At 40.9% G+C, this 19888-nt stretch overlaps 1 protein-coding gene and 1 long non-coding RNA gene across 11 annotated transcripts in view; one reads left to right on the top strand and one right to left on the bottom strand.

The window, feature by feature from the left end:
* The window catches only part of CUX1 (cut like homeobox 1), a 268204-nt gene that overhangs the window by 71174 nt on the left and 177142 nt on the right, over positions 1–19888 (top strand). The window lies entirely within an intron of this gene.
* On the bottom strand, positions 11647–15269 carry LOC137842311 (uncharacterized). The gene is made up of 2 exons (XR_011089013.1): positions 13781–15269; positions 11647–13051 (listed from the first exon to the last, which is right to left on the bottom strand). It is a non-coding gene; the product is annotated as an uncharacterized lncRNA (long non-coding RNA).

The following is a 19888-nucleotide window of genomic DNA, read 5'->3' as shown; positions in this document are numbered from 1 at the left end:
CTGCTGATAGTGTCACCTAGTAATAATCTGATATGGAGAACTGAATTAATATGTTTCCTTGTAGTTCTCTAAACATTAGCTTAAGGGCTAGATCATTGGGTAAGAGATATTTTAATTCAGTGGCTTCATGTTCCTTGGTAGATAGTGGTTTTGACAAGGAGATTGGTTTTGTTGGTAGTTCATTGAAACACGTTCACTGACTATTTATTTTTATTGTAGTTGTAGCTTTACCTTGAATTCTTATGTAACATCCTTAGGAGTACTTCTTTGGTTTAACTTCAAGAGCAAAAATCAATTTCGCATTTTGATTATAACTTCCATTAACTACTGTTAATGGAACTGTCATAACTGCTGTAACTACCATGTTTTTCACTTGAGTTGATGAACAGAGTGGGCATGAAATGCAAAATTCTCACCCCAGAAAAATTTCCAAAATTAAATCTTTTTGCTTTTTTTTTCGATTGGCACCATAGCAATACCTTATAAGGAAATAATAAAATACGTATATTTAAAAAGAAACCACAACCCCTTCCCACCTCCTCATTTTTGCATTTGGCCCATAGTGTCGCAGCCAGGACATTTTTGGCACATACCAGACTGCAGTTCAAGCCTTTTCCTTGCTTCACTTGGAGTAACTTCTTGTAAAGCACCGCTTCCTTTCAAGCAAATGTTAGAATAGTGGTGTTAAAGATCTGTTTTTAAAAAGATTACAGTACAGGGGTCGAAGACCTTAGCTTCAGTAAAGCTGACTTGTTAGCCCAACTTGGCCATGGCCACTGGTACATTAATTGGCATTCTCCTTGTTAGCAAAGCACTTTTTTGAATACATCATTAAAAGCATTGTAGGGATTATCAGGAGAGTTTGCTTGTAGGATTTGGCACTTGATTTTGCCTGTATGGAAAATTCTAGATGGAAGTAGTGACTGTTTCCACACTCTTCTGTCCTTTTTAGTACAGCAAGTATGTGTATTTTGTCCAACAGTTGTTCTCTTTTGCTATTACTGTCATTTACCAGTATCTTCATAATTTTGTTCTTGTTGATTAATCTTTTTTTTGCTGATAACTAACACTTAAAGGGGTCGATATGGAATTCCCAGGAGATAGACACACACACACACATACATCTGTGTTTAGCCTCCCGAGTTTCACAAGTCTAGGAGGTCCTGAGATGGCCTGTTGAGAAGATGACTTTTTCCAAGCTCAGCTTTGCCTGACCAGCTGCTGTTAGGGAAGCCATTTGCTTATTTGGTTTGAAAGCTTCCAACACCGGTGATTGAGCTCCTGCAGTGGAGCATCGCTGCTCCCCTGCCGTGCGATGTCCTGAGAACAGCAAAGAATGTCACACGCTCTGTAAAACAGGGTAGCAGTATTTCATACTGAGTGGCTGGTGAAAGGGTTGTGATTGAAAACGTGAAATAAGTTTTAAAGCACCTGTTCCTTCTGCTGTTCCCTTTCTGACCTGTTTTTAACGATGCTTCAGAACGGATGGCTCTTATTGGAAGGGAGAACTCGCAGTAGAAATACTGCATATTGTAGAAACAATAGGAATTTTACATAAAAGATTTTTTTAAAATAGAAAAGGGTGGTATTTAAGATAGTAATTAGTGATGCAGATGACTAGCATGCCTTTGAGTGGGGGCAGGAATGCTTTTTCTTCAATTTCAGCATCTCATGAGCACTTTTTGCACCCTGACGATTGTGTTCAGTCCTTCACGCTGTTCTGTCCAAAGCCTTTTGAACTCCATCGTGGTTACATCCAGTGGGAAGAACTTACGTGCTAGTGAAGAGGTCAGCCTGAGGTCCTGCTCATAGTTTGGTGACAATTCAGATCAATGCCAGGGCCTCCTTCCCTCCTGTTTTTAACTTGATGTTTTTAACAGTTGAAGACTCATTCAAGACATGAGGTATTTTGCATGGCGTCAGATGACTGGAAGGTGCAAAGCTGGTCCTCCTTGAACTCTTAAAGCAGTGTTGGTAGGTTGCAGGGTGTGCTTTGTTTCTCTGGGCCGTGCCTGGTTTAAGCAAGCCAGTGCTCTGGCCGAGGATTGGAGCTACTGCTTGAGTTCAGATGAAGAACCATGGTTGAAGAGCTCCTCAGGCAGCATGAGGCAGGGCCTGGGGGCGCGTATGGAGGGCTGACGAGCTCTGAGCAGGCAGAATTCAGAAATAAAGGGTTTTCAACGACTCCAGCACACAGATCCACTGCTGCATAGGTGTTCAGGGGGTGTGTATGTGGGGACAGCTTGGTTTAATGCTGTTGGGGAAGCGGGGAGCAGGCTGCAGTGGTGTTCGCAGTGCGGCACTTGCTACCACTTATGTTCTCGAAGGGAAGGTGGGAGCCTCAAGTTGTTTTCTCTTCCCTGATTGCAGTTTGTTCAGAAAGCGAGTTTGGGTAGCTGGGATTTATTGTGACTGTCATTAAAATCAGTCTTATTTTTCAGGATCATAAAAAATGTTTACATTGCAGAAGATATTTTGGGTAGCAAGCAACGTAGCTGTCCCCATCTAGGAGCAGTAAGCATTTTACTGTCCACAGCAAATCTTACTTCACTTTTTTTTTTAAAAAAAGAGAGATTTATTTGCAGAGCAGAAGTATGTTTTCCAGAGGCAAAGCTAAGCGGGCAGAACATCACCACCAAGTCTCACTTAGTACCGGGGCCAGTCCGAGATCAGGTATCAGTCTGTCACGTTTGTCCAGCTCCTTTCATCCAGGCCTCGAATGATTGCCAGTGTCGCTGACGGAAGACTTAATTTAGCAAGCAGGAGATGAGCAGATATTTTTTGACCGTGGTACATGAAGTGAACCCTGAACAACGAAACCAGGCTTTTCTCCACAGGGCCGTGGCTGTTGCTGCTCTGACAGGCCTCGGGAGGTGCCATGTGCTCCATCCAGACAGCCGTCACGTCCAGCTAAAAAAAATCGTACGAGAGATGTCCTTGTTTATGGCGAAATTGCCATAGTGTGCAGCATGACGGGAGTGAAGTGTTGCTCTTTCCTCTGAAACCAATTGTAATGAGGGTGGAGTTCCTTGCAGTTAATTTTATTGTTTTGTTTTTTTTTTTTCAAACAAGTCCTACTCTTTTTTTTCCCTACCCTGTTCGTTTTTGGGAGGATTCAGTTTTTGCTACTTAATTAATAGGGAAAATATTCTCCTTTTTAGTCTTGCATCATATGTAAGATCCATGTTCTGACATGGTGGAGCTTGTGGACCCTTTTAAGTATAGCTTCATTATTTACAAGGCACTAATCAGATTAATTTCGTAATAGTTTCCTGCTAATCCTGCCATTGTTCCTTAACTCAGAACTAACGAAAGCACGATTTTAATACTCTTTTAGTTGCTACAACATCCTTTCATTATCAGTTATATTTTTATTAGAGAGTACTTTCAAACAGTTGTTTAAAATCTGCAAATGATCATGCAACACCCTAAAATTGTAGCCCTAACTAATTTTACTACTGATAAGAGGACAATTTATCAACCAAATCCCCTTTTTATTAAACTCATGTTTCTTTGTCAATTAAACTTTGTAGGAGTGTTCCAGTTTTCTACGTAATTCCAGTCCTTGTGCCAGCTGAATTTGTTCTAGCAGCAATAGTGAGGCTTACTTAAAAACAGGTTTCTTTTGTGGCAAACTGTCCTGGAGATCCTGATATCAGTTACAGCTGAAGTACTTCAAATACTAATATGCAGGTATAAATGCATAAATCTTAATTACTTGTATATTATTTTGTTATTGAAGAAAATAGTGTTCGAACATAACTTCCTGAACTTCAGTTTATGAGGGGCCTCATTCGTGAGATCTTTTAATGAGGTTAAGTGTTTTTCTGGTATTTTTTCCAGTTTTGTTTTTTCTCTGTTATCTAATGTTGAAATATGCCATTCAGGATTTTTCGTCATATTACGTAGCTTGGAACATAAACCGTGTCTATAGTGGTAATCTGAAAAACAAAACAACCCCCCTGAAAGTTAACCGGCCCCCTGCCAAGGTAAGTCTGGTTACCTGCATGCACAACCACATGGGTATCAGTCTGTCTTAACTGCTGTTCATCTCATCTCCAGCAGCATTTTAAAGACTCCGATATAAATGTATATATAATTACAAAAAGGCTATTATAATCAAAATCAAAAGGTCATCAGGCAGATTTCTGAACTGATGTACCTAAGAAGCACATCATTTTTAATTATGATGAAAATGTATTTTTTCTGTGCCAAAATGGATGATGGGGAAATGCTTGCACACAGTCTAAGAACAGATTTTTGTTCAATAGCTTATCATGATAGGGTCATTGAGGTGTCAATTACATATTTTATATTTATAGAGCACTTCTGTTCATGAAAGATTCCAAAGTGTCTCCCGGGCACTAACATATGCATATGAGGAGATTAATATATTATTTTTCATCTTGAAATTGGAGTCGTTCAGAAATAGTAGGTATGCTCTGCTATTAAATGAATACTATTTTCACAAATAGACTGATCAAGATAAAAGGGGTTTGTATGAGTTGCCTGGAGCAGTTGTATGAGGGTTTTTTCTGGATGGTGTATACTGGAATAATTTTTTTTTTGAACGTGGGCTTCTCTGAGACAGTAACCACAGTTCTTGATTTGACTTATTCCTGTAACTGATTAATGAGAGAATGAAAGTTTAAAAAGCACTCACAACTCATTTCATTAATAGCTTATCTCTTTTTAGAAATTGTGTCTATGTACGGCTTTTGAAGCACCAAATTAAACTCATTTTACAATCCCATCATTTGGCATTCCTAAATTAGAGTAGGTTTAATTTCTTTGAGGGAGCTCCACAGAAATGCATGCAATTCAAAGGAAATATTTTTTTCTGATTTTGGGGATAGACTCATTGTATCAGCAGTAGTTACTGATCTATTGTTTGTTTTATGTGAAAGACCTACAATAGAAGTGTTGATCTCTTGTAGTCATGCAAGTTTCCAATGCTTGCTGTGAACAGCAGTTGAATTGATGATGCTAGGGTTGTTCAAGATCTAGATCAAGCCCATCTGTTAGAAAGTGTGTGGTTTTTTGTTTGTGGGTGTTGAGTCTTTGTTCTTTAAAGTCTGACTGTTACAAGCGAACGAGTCTTCAGTGTCCATCCTTTGGAACAAATTCATTATCAAAGAGTTTTTGCATGTTGCATTTTACATGGTGAACCAGCTCAAGTTGCTACATGCAGTTGAACATGATCCCATTAAAGTGTGGTTGTGTTACACTGGCAAGTAAATAATTTCTGTACACATGGAGATGTGTATGTATTAGTATATTGTAAAACTTTTTTGTTCTTGAGGATCAAAGCTACTGTGTTAGTGAAAACTTGAAATCCATGTCTTTTAACCTACTGTTCAGTTCGTACGTATGTATTCTTTCTTGCTTGATAGTGGTGAATTATGTGTATCTCTCATTTTAAGATCACATAAGCATCTTGAATCGGATTCTTAGAAAGAAAAAAACAGGTAAATTAGTCTTCTCCACAATGGTGCTGTCAGCACCACTGGAGGTGCTGTACCAGGCTCCTGGGAATAGAGAAAACCCAGTTAGCAAGAGGTCTTGGGAGAAAGGAAGAAAGCAGGTAGTTCTGGGAGACTATAATTAGGGCAGATTTTATAAATATTTTTGTGTTCCTAAAAACGCCATCATGTATTATCTCAGTTAGTCATGACAATAACCAGCAGCATGGGAGAGAGGAAGGGGAAGTGGAGGGAATTAATACACAGCCCAGTAATGTGGCCATTCCTCTTCTTAAGAGGAGATGCTGTACGATGGGCAGCTTAACTAGAGCAGCAGTAAATATCCCAACCTCTTGTTTCTTTTTCATATAAGTGAGAAGGAAGTAGGAAAAGGCACCTTCAGATAGGCAGCCTCCAAAAAGCAGCGTCTTCACATTTTCATGTTAAATCATGCTCAGAATTTATAGTTTGGAGCAAGTTCTGTGCCAGAATCCTAACTGCTTCGTTGTGAAAGCAGCTTTTCCAAGAAAGAGAGAAGCACGGTCCCAGATTCATTATGAGACTGTTGCAAGGAACTGCATTGTTTTTATGGCTTCATATACTTTGGCTCAAAAATGTAGAAATCAAACAAGAGATTCTGCTTCTTATTATACAGGTGCATGAGTCAGCTTCTTGTCTAGTTTTTTAAAGCTTTTTCGATTGTGTAATAAAATCATGTTGAAATGCATTTTAGTACTAAATGTGTTGTTTCTCTGAAAGCTTCACTGAAGTTTCTCTAGAATTATTCAATCTTCCATCCACATGATGACAATTATCTGCAGTAGGAGTTTATAGCTTGGCACCCAGATTTACCATAGCTCGGCACAAGGCAAACTCTGCCTGTGCAGCTTAAGGTCAGATTGTGCTAATGAAAACAGAAGTGACCAAAGGAGACCTTAGTGCAAATATTGCTGTTCCTAATGCTGGTCCCCAGAGATATGAACACTTGCTGGAGAGGTATAGGTTAGAAGCAAGGGAAAATTAGGTTCTTGCTGTTGGGCTGTCCACAAACTTTATGAGGAAATGCACTACTCATCCTTCAGCGTAGAAGATTGGATTTTTATTTCCTTTTTTTTTTTTTTTTTTAAGTATACCTTGTATTTTTTAAAATAAAAACAACCATTTTTACTTTTATCCTGAACAGAATATTCTAGAAAGTATGCCTGTCTCTAAACTATGCTGTTAGTCTTGATTTTCATTTTGTATGACTGAAGCAATTGTTGTTTCACCTTTAATTCAGGTTTATTAAATGTAGAAGATACAGAGCATGAAAGAAAGGTGAAGCTTCCCGTTCCTTAATGATCTTGCTTCCTGCCAAAAGTGCATATTCCTCCGCTGCGTGACTGCAGGTTCAAGTTCAAATTATCTGGTGCTTAGCTGAGAGCAGATAGGTTCAGAGAGTTTTTCTTGCCAGATTCAAGAACATTAATGCTTTCAAAGCAAACACATTCATTTTTCTTCCAATTAAAGAAGTCATTCCTATTTGAGGGAGGCATGAGAAATTGCAACCCTGGCATTGTGGTGATGAATTTTAGGACACAGCCTTCCACCAAGCAGTGTGATACGCTTTAAAAAGGAGCATTTGGGAGAGAACAAATGAGCTTCATATTGCACTGGAGGAATTAGCTTTCATTTTAGAGGTGGAAATTGGAAACACCTGTATAGGGAGTCAGTAGTAATTAAATAGAGAGAACAGGACATGGCTTCATCCTTCTAGATATTTAAGCACTGCAGTTTCTGTGGAAGGAGGGAAGTTAGATGTATACTTCTGTTGCACTTTTCTGCAAAACCTGTTAGCAAAGTGCATTAAAAAAAGTCTCTACAATTTGGGGGCTGCTTGGTCTTACTGTTAGTACAGAATGATCTGCAATGGGATGTTAATTGTATACGAACACATGGCTTTGGTGTGGAGCAAAGAAAAAATCAGCCATACCTGACAGCTGTTTGCTGAACCTCCTCTTAATTCCCGTGTTGGTGGCGGGTCACAGACGGTTGTTTCCAGAACCTTTTGGTCTTTTCCAAACAGCCTGACTGGTGCTGTCCAGTTCTCCATATTCTGCCCACAACATGGAGAAGAGATTACCATTTGTCTCTCTGTGGCAATATTTTACATTTTGAAAACACCATCTTCCCAGTGTCTTTCCTAAACCAGGGGTTGGCTCATTTATGAACCAAGCAGGCCTCAGAGCGCTCCCGCTGCTCTGTGCCTTCTCAGACTGAGCTCTGTCAGGTTTGAAACGCGACGTGCAAAGGCAGCAAGGCCTCAGCTGGAGTACTTCGTCCAGCACTCTCTGGGACAGAAGGATTATTTCACATCTTGTTGGTTCTATGTATGGGTTTGTGCTTCTCAAGTATGATACCTTCCTGCTTCAGAACAGCAGGGCACTGCGGAGTCCTCGCCAGCCTGTGATCCAGCATTATCCCTCCATTTTCCTCGCTAGTTTTCCTCCAGTAGTTCTGCTACTGAAGTGTAGTCTTTTACAGTAAACATATTTCAGTTGAATTTTGGGTTGGGGCTTTTTCCCCCCCCTCAGTTTGTAAAGTTCACTTTGAATTCTGATCCTGCCCTCTATCACAGTTTGTGTTCCCTCCAGTTCCCTGTCCTCACAGACCAAATAAACTTGTCCCCACCAACAAAAGGTTGTTAGTGACGACTGAGCAGGACCAGGGCCAGGTCAGACACTGGAGGAACCTCTCTGAGCACCTTGGGTTTAACAAGCAGCTGCTGCTGCCTTCCCTCTGGATGCCATTCTGTGGATGTGCCTAGGTAGCTGGGTCCACACCAGGTTTCCTTAGCTAGTTTCAGTGTGCCAATAAGCATTTGTTGAAAGCCCTCCTCAGCTCAAACTGTGGCATCTCCTGCTGTTTTACTTCCTCAGCCCTTTAAGCTCCTTAGCATCTCAAAGAAGGAAATCAGGTTGCTTTAACAGGGCTGGTTAGTGACAGTTTGAGCTAGGTGTTTGTTGATTTTCTTCTAGGTGCTTCCGAGCAGGTGGTTACCTGTATTTTCATGATTGCAGCTAAGGTGTCCCACCTTCCTGTCTTCTCTTTTTTTTTCTGCCCCTTTAAAAATGGGCTGTATGTTTTGCCTTTCTAGGTGCTTTTTAAGGTAACAGCTCATTTCTCAGATTATCTGTCAGGTTTTCTAGCACACATAGCAACAAAGTTTATGAAGCCAGGCCAGTTTGAAAATACCTAAAGCCTATAATTGACATCTTTGTAATCTGTTCTGAATACAGGTTTTAAACCTCCCTAATGTTAGCCATCTACTGGCAGGTCTTTTATTGAAAGTTAATGAAAAAAAAAAGGCAGTACCTGTTTTTGGCCTCCCTTGTTGATGTCCTTTTTCCACTGTGCGGTAAGCCAGCAGTCACTTTGGTTGTCATTCCACTGTTCCTTTATTTATAAAATGTATTTCTTGCTGCTTATTGGGTCTTCTGCTAGTTTTCTCCTATTCTGTGTTGGAACATTTCTGATTTTATTTCTAAATGTTTATGCTGTACTTTTATACTTGTCTTTGGCAATCTCACCTAAATCCTTTCATCCCTCAAGCTTTTTTCTTTCATTTGAGGTCAGCGGAGAGCTTGTGATAGAGCCACTGGGGACTTCAGACACTCTTCTTCAGGAGGGCGTTTGGACCTCTGTCCTCAACTGCAGTTACTTGAGATTCTGCCAAGTTCTTTTTAACTCCTTTTCCCCTTAGGTTTGTGTCCATTCTGACTTCTACCAATTACATGAATTTGTAGATCTGTCACCTTTAATTGTGCAGTGTCTCACAAAGCCCTCCCCTGTAGCTAATCTTTGGAGTTGAAAATAGATTCCTACTATAAAATCTACTGTATAGTTTTCTGCTTCGGTCTCAACCAGAGACTTCTGGCCAGTTTGTCTCTTACAGGTGTCTGAATCTCAGATCAGATGCATTGAAACCCTGGTATTGGAGACAATCCTTCTTTTTTTTTTTTTTTTTGGCACCTTTCTTCCTTCCCTCCCTCCATCTCATTGTGCATTGTGCACCATGCATCCTGTCTGAGCAGAATCCCAGGGGCTCTCTGTTCAGCATTATGCTCGAGTACATGCTCCGAAACCTGAAGGCAGCAGCAGTAACAAGGTGTGACAGAAGTTGATTGCCCTGATTTTTACTCCTTAAAAATGTGCAGAGTCAAGTCTGTGGTGGTACTACTGACACTGTGATTGAATTTACTGAACCACTGATGTAAACACATAGTGACTGTACGTATTGGAGACCTAGTTGGGGGATGTATGTATATTCAGAAGCTCGTTGATAGTAATGGATGAAGACAAGGGGTGGGAGGGCAGAATTGATAACTTTCTGGGGGATGCAAGTAATAGATATTGTAAGGAAATTAAGTGTCTTATTAAACTTGGTTAACTAGATGTCCTGACAAGTGCTGAAATATCATTTGTTACTGGAAGCTTACAGAAAAGGTGCAGTTAGTTAGGAGGCACCTTCATGAGAAATTTGATAAAGGATATCAGATGTCTCAGAACCAGGAGTAGTTATATGGGAGAAAATCCCAGCTCCCAAGCAGTGCGTAGCTGTCATTTCTCCCTGTGATAGTACCACAGTTATTTCTTGAATTATCATGCTGTGTTTTAACCCAATGGCTGATGCACGTGGTTAACAGTAATTAGTGAATCCAAGCATAACTGTTACTTTCCCCTGATAGCCCAATTTCTGAACGTTTGGGAATGCAGTAGGGAAAGCAGCTAAAGAGGTTATCACCTTCTGCTACTGGTGCTACACATTTTGTTTGTAAGGCTGAGGTTGATAGATAATGCAAGCTCTGGAGTGAGCCTGATCAGCAGCCACAAACCAGGACATTATTGAAAATCCATCCTCGCTGGAGCTCAGTCCTGCTACTGGCAGCTTGGGAGCAGTGGAAAACAAGAGGAAGGTATGGGGAAGGCAGCTCTGCACATGTAAGGAAGGCTTAGCTCCTACTTACGGGTTCCCAGGCATCATAAATGGGACAGACCTTCAGAGTTAGAAACAGGGGAAGGTAGTTAAAACTGGAAGCAGAAAGAGGAAGCAGTAGCCATTTGCAAGACGACAGAAAAATGATGAGATTAGATGGTAACTTCATAAAGTTTGGGGGAGATGAATGGAGACAATGGAATGTATGTGGAAGTTAGCATCTGCACTAGGGGTTACCTGTATCAGCAAACACGAAAACTGTGCTCTTGGAGGTTGGTTTTACCAGTGAATGTGGATGCCACTGGTGAATGTGGATGCTCCTCGTTGGTTTTGCTCCAATTTTGACTTTACAGTCCTGCCTCCATCTTCACAAAGGAACTTCAGAAGGAGAAGAAAGATGCTTTCATGTTAACCACAGTGGCAACTGTATTTTAATTATGCTGGTTTTTTCTTAATGTTGGCATGATGTTTTTTATTGTATGTGGAACTGTAAGAAATTGTACAGCAATGTTGCATTAAAAAGATAAGCAGCCCTATAGAGTCCATGGATTCACTGCTAAACGCTCGTATAATTGTCCATTACTACTCTTTAAGAACAGCTCTTCTGCTCTTAGAACTGCCAGCATGGGGTCCTTAAGAACACCATTTTGGGTGGAAGGAAACACAGTTGTAATCAAAACAATGATTACCATCACAGTCATTTAAATGCAGAAGGAGAAACTAATGTGTGCTCCAAAGGGATGTAAAAAATTTACAAGTAATTCCTGGTTTTGAGGTGAGGTTTCTGATGTCCATGGGGAAAAAGTTAATTTCTTACCTTTCACTTTCAAGTGAATATTTTTGTATTCATTTCTCACTCTGCATTTAAATGAATGTGATAGTAATCATTGTTTTGATTACAGTTGTGCTTCCTTTCCCCTATAATGGTGTTCTTGAGTACCCCATGCTGGTAGTACTAAGAGCAGGGGAGCTATTCTTAAGGAGGAATAATGGACAATTATGTGAACATTAACAGTGAATCTATGGACTTCTTAGGACTCCTCGGCTCTCACAGAACACTTCTTTTGCTCTTCCTGTAAGATGTGGGGAACTCCTGAATAGACTTATCTAATCATAGAAAGTTGAATTTTGCAGTTTTCTATCAAGCTCTTGCTAACAGCAAATGGAGACCTGCCTTGATTTGTCAAACAAAAGAATTATGAACAGGTCTTTGCATTCTCTGTCCCGCTCAGTTGGACTTCAGTATTTTTGTGTGTAGTGCTTAAAAATCAAACTGCAGAAATGCTCAGTAACTGTCAACATAAATACAGACTTTTTAGCTATTAGTAATGGGTGATGACATGCTGTAAGAGGAGCGCATTTCCCGTCGCTGCCATTCTTCCTTTCCCCTGCTCTCCATCCACCCACCCTCTCTTTTAATATTATTACTACTATTATTATTATTTTTGTAGCAGACATCATATCTGGGAGCAGGAGATTAAAAGAATAATTCCATTTGGCAGCAGGCAAGCAGCATCAGTACTGGAATCCTTTCTGTCCTTTAGCAATATTAATGTTGGTAGAATATTATCGGGAGGTAGTTGGGTGGCTGGAAACTTGCATATAAATGGAGGGGGGATTATTTTGTCCATGTTGTTTCTTCAAACATTTAACTATACAGGAGCAGCAACACTGCAAAAATATTCTATACATATGTTTTTAAATGCTTTTAATCCTGGTTTGTACTTTTAAACCAAAAGATACTGGAAATATAGTGCATTTTATTTAGAATTATGGTGCTAGTTGGGGTGGCTGTCAGTACAAAGGCTAATGCTATTTATTAAGGTCCTGGTTTTATTTAATAGCCAGATGAATGGAACAGTTAATAAAAGAAATATTGCTTTATTCCCTGACATTTATGTCCTTGGTTTCCAATAAAGAATTGAAATTATGAATAGTTGATGGTTTAAATTGATGTTTTATGTTGAACGCTAGCTATAATTTCCCCTCTGAGGATTGTAATACCGAGAAACAGATGGTTTTTCACAGTAACAAATTGCCGTGTGTACGCCGTACATAGAGCTGGCTTTCAGATGCCTTCACCTCCAGCGCCGTGCAGCCCCTGCGTCGGAGCGCGGCAGCGAGCGCGAGAGCGCGCCGTCACAAACCGCCTTCCTGGCTCCGTGCGAGACAAAGTCGATGCCGTAGGAAACACGAGCTATTTTTTCAGGTGTGAGAGCGATACAAAAGCTGCTGCTGAAACGTCTCTATTGAAGCTCAGCCTGAATGACATGGCGGTATAAACACGCAGGTTGCTGGCTGTTCGTCCATCGGGCACACATGCCGAGCTGCTGGTGTTGTGGTGTGCTATGGCAGGTCTCACTGTTATGGTACTGTTGGAGGTGAACTTTGGGGAAAAATAGTGGTATAGGTGGCAAATGAACAAAGAAGCTTGAAGTTAAACAGGCAGCTTGAGTCCCAGCCTGTGGCGGCTCTGTGGTGGCTCTTGTGTCTGAGGACAGCATGCTGCGCTTCCAGTTCGCCTCTCCTGAGGTTTATTGACACGTGGTCTGAAGTAAATGAGCCCTAAATGCTCTTGTTTATGCATTTTTGAACTGCTCCTCAATGATTGTTACTGTGGGGAAGTAGTGCGGGATGATTAGTGGAAAGTTTGGCAATCCACGGTAAAAATGTGCTTTTTATAAGCTAATTACCTAGGGAAATGGTTAGTAATTACCATTTTTTAAATGTTCTCTCCTAAAATGTAAAGCGACCCAATCCAAATAGTGCATGTAAGACTTCACTTTAAAGCAGAAGGGGAAAGGAAGCAGTGTGGCGGCAAGCAGGCCGGTGCCCCGTGAGGCCTCTGTGTGCCGCCATGCTGGGGGCATCTGGCTCCACAGACACGTCCCTGATAAGTCACGGTGTCAACAGGCATTTAAAACGTGCACGTTTCAACGTGAAAACAGCAGCTTTTCAGTAGGGCATTAATTGTTAAAAGGTGAATTGCACAGATCATATGATAATTTTAGAATGGAATTGAGTTCACTTGGAAGGGACATACAAAGTTCATCAAGTCCAACAGCCTGGCCACTTCAGTACCAGTTTTCAAAGATCTCTTGTTCTAAGAATCGATGAAACTACTTTCCAGATCCTTTCCTGCTCCTCAGGCTGAGATCACTACTTTGTGAATCTCAGCATCCTCAGACTTTTATATTTCCTACAAGATTTGGACCTGAGCATGGCTATTTGTCATACCGTGATTGTAAACCAACCACAAACTACCATTTTTATAAAGCAATTGCAGTTGCTGGAATGAAATGCTGTGTTAATAATCAGACTTAGTTAACTAAATGTTACTTACCGTAATTTTTCTGGTTATTCTGCTGGTGGCTTGTATTCAAAGTAGTGAAGAAATGCATCAGGAATCCTGGCCTTTACTGTTTTCCCCTTTTGGCTTAATGTCAGGAAATGGCACATTACTGCAATTTGTCTGGCTCTGCGCTGTTGCTAACAGATAAAGCACTAAGAACCCCAGGACTCTAAGGCTGGAACTGAATGCGGCCATTGACAAGGACAGCAAAGGTTGGAAAAGGTTAAGATGGCTGGAAAGCCGTTTTACATATATCAACTGTGCTGTTTAATAAGTTACCTGGAACCAGTTTCTAGCAGTTTGCATCACAGAGCTTAACCAGGAAAATTCAAGAGAAATCCTATGTAAAGTATCCAGAGTGTTGGTTATAATTTAAGAGAGTGCGATATGAAACTCGCTGGGACCAGCTTTTTCAAGCTTCTGTAATGAGAAAGTTGCAATCAAAATATTTTAAAGTGATTTTTTGTCCATAGCTTCTAGTTATCGCTTGATTAAAAAAACACAGGACACGATTGCCATTGATTTTCTAATATGAAAGATTGGCTAGGTGAAGTTTTTTATTTTTACAGCTGCAGAAAGGGGGATCAGCCCACAGGTGAGCAAGAGCCCGTAGTGTTTTGAATTCTGTGCTGAGGGATGTCAATACACTTTAGTTACTAGCTCTTACCTTGAGATATTTTGTCGTAATGCTGCCAGGTTTAAGTTCTGGGTGAGAGGAGAATGGGACAGAAGATTCAGGGAGGATCAGGAGATCTGTACCTACAAAAAGATCAGAAGTAACCAGCAATTGGGTGCGTGTGGTCTTTAATTTAATTTAATTTAAATGGTCTGGGTTGTTTCCTTGAAATACATATAAATTGCATGAAAAAAAGTTAAAATGGTATTTTTAGTAGCATAAAGGGCTAAATTAGCCTGAATTTCTCCAACAGGGTTGTTGTTCCCCCCCTTCCCTTTTGTTAATTCTCCTTTTTTTTTTTTTTTTCCCTTCTCCTTCTGGCCTGGAAATGTTGTCCAAGCAGAATGGGAGAGCCCTGGCTCTCTGCCCAGGATCTCTGACTGTCTGGTGCCCTGGTCTGAACAGGAAATCCCGGGCAAGGCCTGAGTGCGCAGGCGCAGGTCACCCCGATAGCGCACGCACCCCGTGCCCCACACACCCCTCAGTGCCAGAAACGCTGCGTGCTCTGCGGCGCTGTTTGGGCACGAGCTGCGTGCTCCCAGTGGCAGCTGCCCCGAGCATTGCACATGAATGGCAAGTTTTGAGCAGAAATACAATGTTCCTTGTGATGTTTGCTTTTTTTTTGATTCGTATAGTCAGGCTGTAACTCTCTGGATGGGCAGGATCGTTTCAAGCTAGTGCTTGCTTGTGACTCGAGCAGTGATGGGCATATCGGAGCTTAAGAATTGTCTGAACGGAGAGTATTGATGAGGGATTTCTTAATCCTCTGTCTTTGGCCTCAAAACCGTTCAATATCTCTTAAAGATAAAATTTTGTCACTTTGATAAGTCAGTTGTGGCATGTCTTGGACGTGAGTAACTGGTTGTTTTTATTTAGAAGCATGAGTGTTTATGCCAAATAAATCAGCATTCCCTTTCTTCCAAATAGTTACATCTGGTGATGATTTATTTACTTAGGAAAAAGCCCAGCTAGTAACAAGTGAACATGTCTTGGATTTGCAGGTTATCCTTGCCCCAGAGGTCAGAGGTGCAGGGGTCTCCGGCTCTTGCTGAGGAAGCTGCTGCTTGCAGGGCTCCTGTGTGGGGATGCTGAACAAACCATACCCAGCCCCACAGTAGTACCTAATAAACTGGAGCTGTTAGGCAGCCATACATTGTAAGAAAAAAGTGCACTGCATTTCCATCTCTTAATCCACTTGTCTTTTTTAGTACATGTGTGCACAAAATATTATTATAGCCCTTTTTAATAAATGGAATAATAGCAGACTTAGTGTTACATACAGCAGATTATCATCTTCCGTGATTGTGTGTGCACAGCTTGTGTTATCAGAAGATTAAATGAATCTTAAGGAGACTGCTTCACAGCGAGATTTGATTTTCCGCTGCAAGAAGGCTTGTTAAATTATTGAGCCATTGCACTCGCACTGCAAACAGTCTTTGGCAGCACAGAAGCCAGATGGAAGAAAGTTTTGAACCAGCTTACCTGCCCTGTCAAATTGCTCACCTTGACTGAGTAGGAAGGGCCCTATCGCTTTTAACATATGGGCTGAATTAGGGGCAGATTAAACGCTTCCTCGTCGATTTAGTGCAGCGCAGGGGGCGCACAGCGGGCTGGGTGCCGGTGCCGGCCCCGCGCCTCGCTGCCTGCTCGTGGTGCTGCTCGCAGCTCCTCGCTGCTTCTTCGTCTCTTCCAGCAACCTTGGCACAAGGGACCATGAAAACTATCACCTTACGTAAATCCTCATAAGCTATTCATGTTACTAGACAACTTCGCTCATGCTATTTGATTCACAATCCTCTGCTCCTTTAGTTCTTTCACATATTAACGAGTTTGATCACTGCTCCATATAAATGAGGCATAATCTGAAGCTGTCAGACCTAAACTGTGTCTTGAACATACACTAAGTGAATTTATTCAAATTTCTCTTTAAAGCTAGGAATATTTATAATAAAACTTGTCAGAGCTTCAGTTAACAGTTTACAGTGGAAGTATTTTTGGTTGTGAAATACAAAAACAAGTCCAAAAATGACTTTGTGAGCTGATATTATTATATTTGCCTTGCATATGGAAAACTCGTGTTGTGATTTCAACAACAAATGAGAAAATTGTCAAAGTTCTATGAAAATTAATTAAGCTCAAACTTCTATGAAAATTAATTAAGCTTAAACTCCTATGAAAATTAATTAAGCTCAAATGAAAATATGTTAAAACACTCACAAATTTATACTAATGTGACTTGCAACAATTGCAATAAAAGAGCAACAGCCTCTGTTAGGAATGCTTTTAATTCTGGTTGTGCTGCTTCTGTCACAGACTGAAATTGGATATATATTGAAGTGAAAACAGCAGACTCATTTTTTTTTATCCTGTGATGTTCCCAGGGAAGTATGCTGCGTAAAAATGTCTCCTGGCTCTGTGAGCCGCAGACTCTCCCTATTTTCTGTTTGACTGCTATTCGGGTTAGTACCTCTTCCTCAGTCTGCATTTGTCTGTTCTCCCGTATCCTGTCTGACACAGGGCTGTGTCCTCACTGGGGCAGAGGCCAGCACAGAGGGAGTTTGAGTCTTGTCTGGGTTTTTCTTTGTGTTCCCCTAATAGAAATACGTAGAATTTAGGAATGTGCTTTATATGTTTGAGTGGAGGAAGCACAGAAATAAACAATATATAAAGATGACTTCTGAATTCCGAACTGCCAAGGCTGGCTGCAATAAGGAACTGTCAAAAGGAACAATAGTAGGAGCAAATATGTCTTTTTTTAGCTACTAGGATAATAATTTGGAACGGAATGAAGGCTATAGCTTATGAATCTCATTTCCCTCCTTAGCCGTATCAAATGCAGAAGGGGAGTATATATCACAAACGTGTGTTGCTGTGTGAATGAAGTTTAAACCAAAATGCAGAGTTAGGGAACTCTTACGAGGAGTTTCTGTTCAAAGCCCCTCGGGCTAGGCTTGGCCAGATGGCCTGGAGCATCCCTGAGCTCCTGCCTGCAGCCTAATGGCAAAGCTGATAGAGTTTAGCCCCCAGATTCAGAACATTATCTTACCCAGTCGAAAGCATTATCTTTGTCTAGTTCTGTGTCCAAGGCTAAACAGACCCTGGAAATGTAAGTTGAATCGAATGTGTGGAAGATTTCCTTAGCAGCCTTGATGTGAACAGGAAATTGATCCTCCAGCACAAACGTCCAGAGTGCCAAAAGCTCATTCTTCAGAAAGATAATCAGGCACAAAATGTTGCAAGTTAATCAGTTCTGTTTCAGTTTAGTATTTTCGGTCAGTTCAGTTTTAAATAAGCATTTAATTACTTCTTAAAGTACATTTGAAAGCCTTTGTGCTGGACCTCATAGATAATGATGCCTGAGATTTTTGTTTTTTTTTTATTGAAAAGTGAAACCAGATGCAGATTCACCATCCAAGTTTAGATTCTGGCTGGCTGAAAGCTATGGAAGATAGACTTTTTTTTTTTTTAATCATTTTGGAAGTATTTCATGTACTGCACTAGGACTGGCTGTTGTGTTGTGGAAGGATGTTGATTCCACGCAATGTTTTAAGATGTTGGAACAAAATTCAAACATGTAAAGCAGCAGAATCAGATTGTTCTGTTCAATAATGAAGGAAAAAAGAGGATTTTTTTAGTTAATTTAATATTCACGAAGTTGTCAGTACCATATAACTCTATCAATTTCCACATGCATTGCGCATTTGTGCTATTTAAGCCTCCTTTCTTTCCTTGGGGACCGAATTCTTGTCCCGAGTGCGAAACCACGGTCCCTTTTCCAGTGAGAACCATCGTGGGAGTTGAGCTGCAGGCCTTGCCCTGCCGCTGCCGACTCGCCGCAGTGCCCGGTGTTCCCATGCTCAGGGCTCCCCGTGCTCCCCCCTGGCTTCACCCAGCCTGCCACTGCCCAGTCCCGCAGCGCTGCTGCTCGCCCTTCCTCTTCCTCCGAAGCAGCTCCGGAGAGGAGCTGCCTTTTCCAGCTTCTGCACCGTGCCCTTCAGAAGCCGCACTCGTGCTGTAGTTTTTTGATCACAACGTATTTTTTTTTCACTCGCTCAAGGTTCGTGTGGTGTTGACAAACGACTACTTGTGACGGCCATGTAAGAAATGCCTGTTTTAGATTTACTTGTTAAAGCAGCCCTATCTGCTGTCTTACTGCTTTCGTTTCGTGGGACAATCTGTTAAGGATCCTCCCTGAGGGGATGCAGAGGGAAAATCCTACTGTGTTTGTGATGCACTTAATCCACAGTTTGTCGATGTGCTGAAATAAATACAGCGTTCACCTTTCTGTTTGTGGATTCCTTTCAAATACAATTACAGTGTCACCTGTGGCATCCCGATTCATCAAGATCTGCACTAAGCACTTCTGAATCTTATTGACCACTTGTTTTAGAAGATGATAAATCCTTGTTCTCCCAGAGCAAATAGATTTAATAGACCAGATTTTTTTCTTTGATTTATGTTTGCCATGACCAGAAAGCAGGATTTCAGCATCCAGTCGTCAGTGCTTCACAATTACAGAGTCTGAGGCGGGCAGTGTCTGTTTTGCTGCTGTATGACAAATGGGGTAAGATGGCCCGGTGACAGTACATGATGTGTTCATACAGAGCTAGAGCACTCGTTGCAGTGGTTATTCCAAGATAGAACTTTCTTGAAACCTTGCCTTGAATTTAGAGGATGCCTCTATAGATGTAAGCTCCTCAGCTTACTGGTTAGAAAATGAAAAGAGGCAAAAAAAAAGAAAAAAGCCCCATGTATTAGATTTGAAAACAAAGATGAGATGTTTGTAATCTATGTAGAATCTTTCAAAAAGTGAAGGTAGTGTGTACTGTGCAGGGCTTGGAGGATTACTGTGGACATTCGAAAATTATTTTCACCTTCCATTCTGTAACATAGATAAGGGCATAAAAAGCAATCCTAACTGCATTTCAAAAAGCCACAACAGCTGAAGTAATTAAAGAATGACATGTCAAATTGTGACTATATGGTAAAATTAGATAAACAGAACAGAATAACCCAAATCAGATTTTGGCTGATGGAATGCGAATGTGGTTACAAGTCTGTGTTTGTGTGTTGTCACAATAAACAGTCATCTGAGTTGCAAGCATTAGTGATGCCGAGTGGCACTGCACTTCATGGATCATAAGCTGAAGTGGCTTGTGCAAGATGTTGTCCCCAACTGATGCCAACCCCTTTCCTCATCTGCTATCAGTCCATATGATTTGGAAGGAGTGCTGTACCCCATGGTATTTATGGGGTACCTGGGCCTATGCCTTATCTAACAATTTCATCATTAGTAGTTACAGCCATGGGATTAGAAGAGCACCAGAAATAGTTGTGTTTACTTAATGTTGTCAGTACATTAGAATGGGACTTGTCTAAATAATGAAATCCTAGAATAGAAACACATCACTTGAAAACCGTAT

This window comes from Anas acuta, chromosome 19 (genome assembly GCF_963932015.1).
Source record: "Anas acuta chromosome 19, bAnaAcu1.1, whole genome shotgun sequence".
Taxonomy (NCBI): Eukaryota; Metazoa; Chordata; class Aves; order Anseriformes; family Anatidae; genus Anas; species Anas acuta.
The sequence above is the reverse complement of the archived record's forward strand: the minus strand, read 5'-3'. Positions and strand labels throughout refer to the sequence as shown.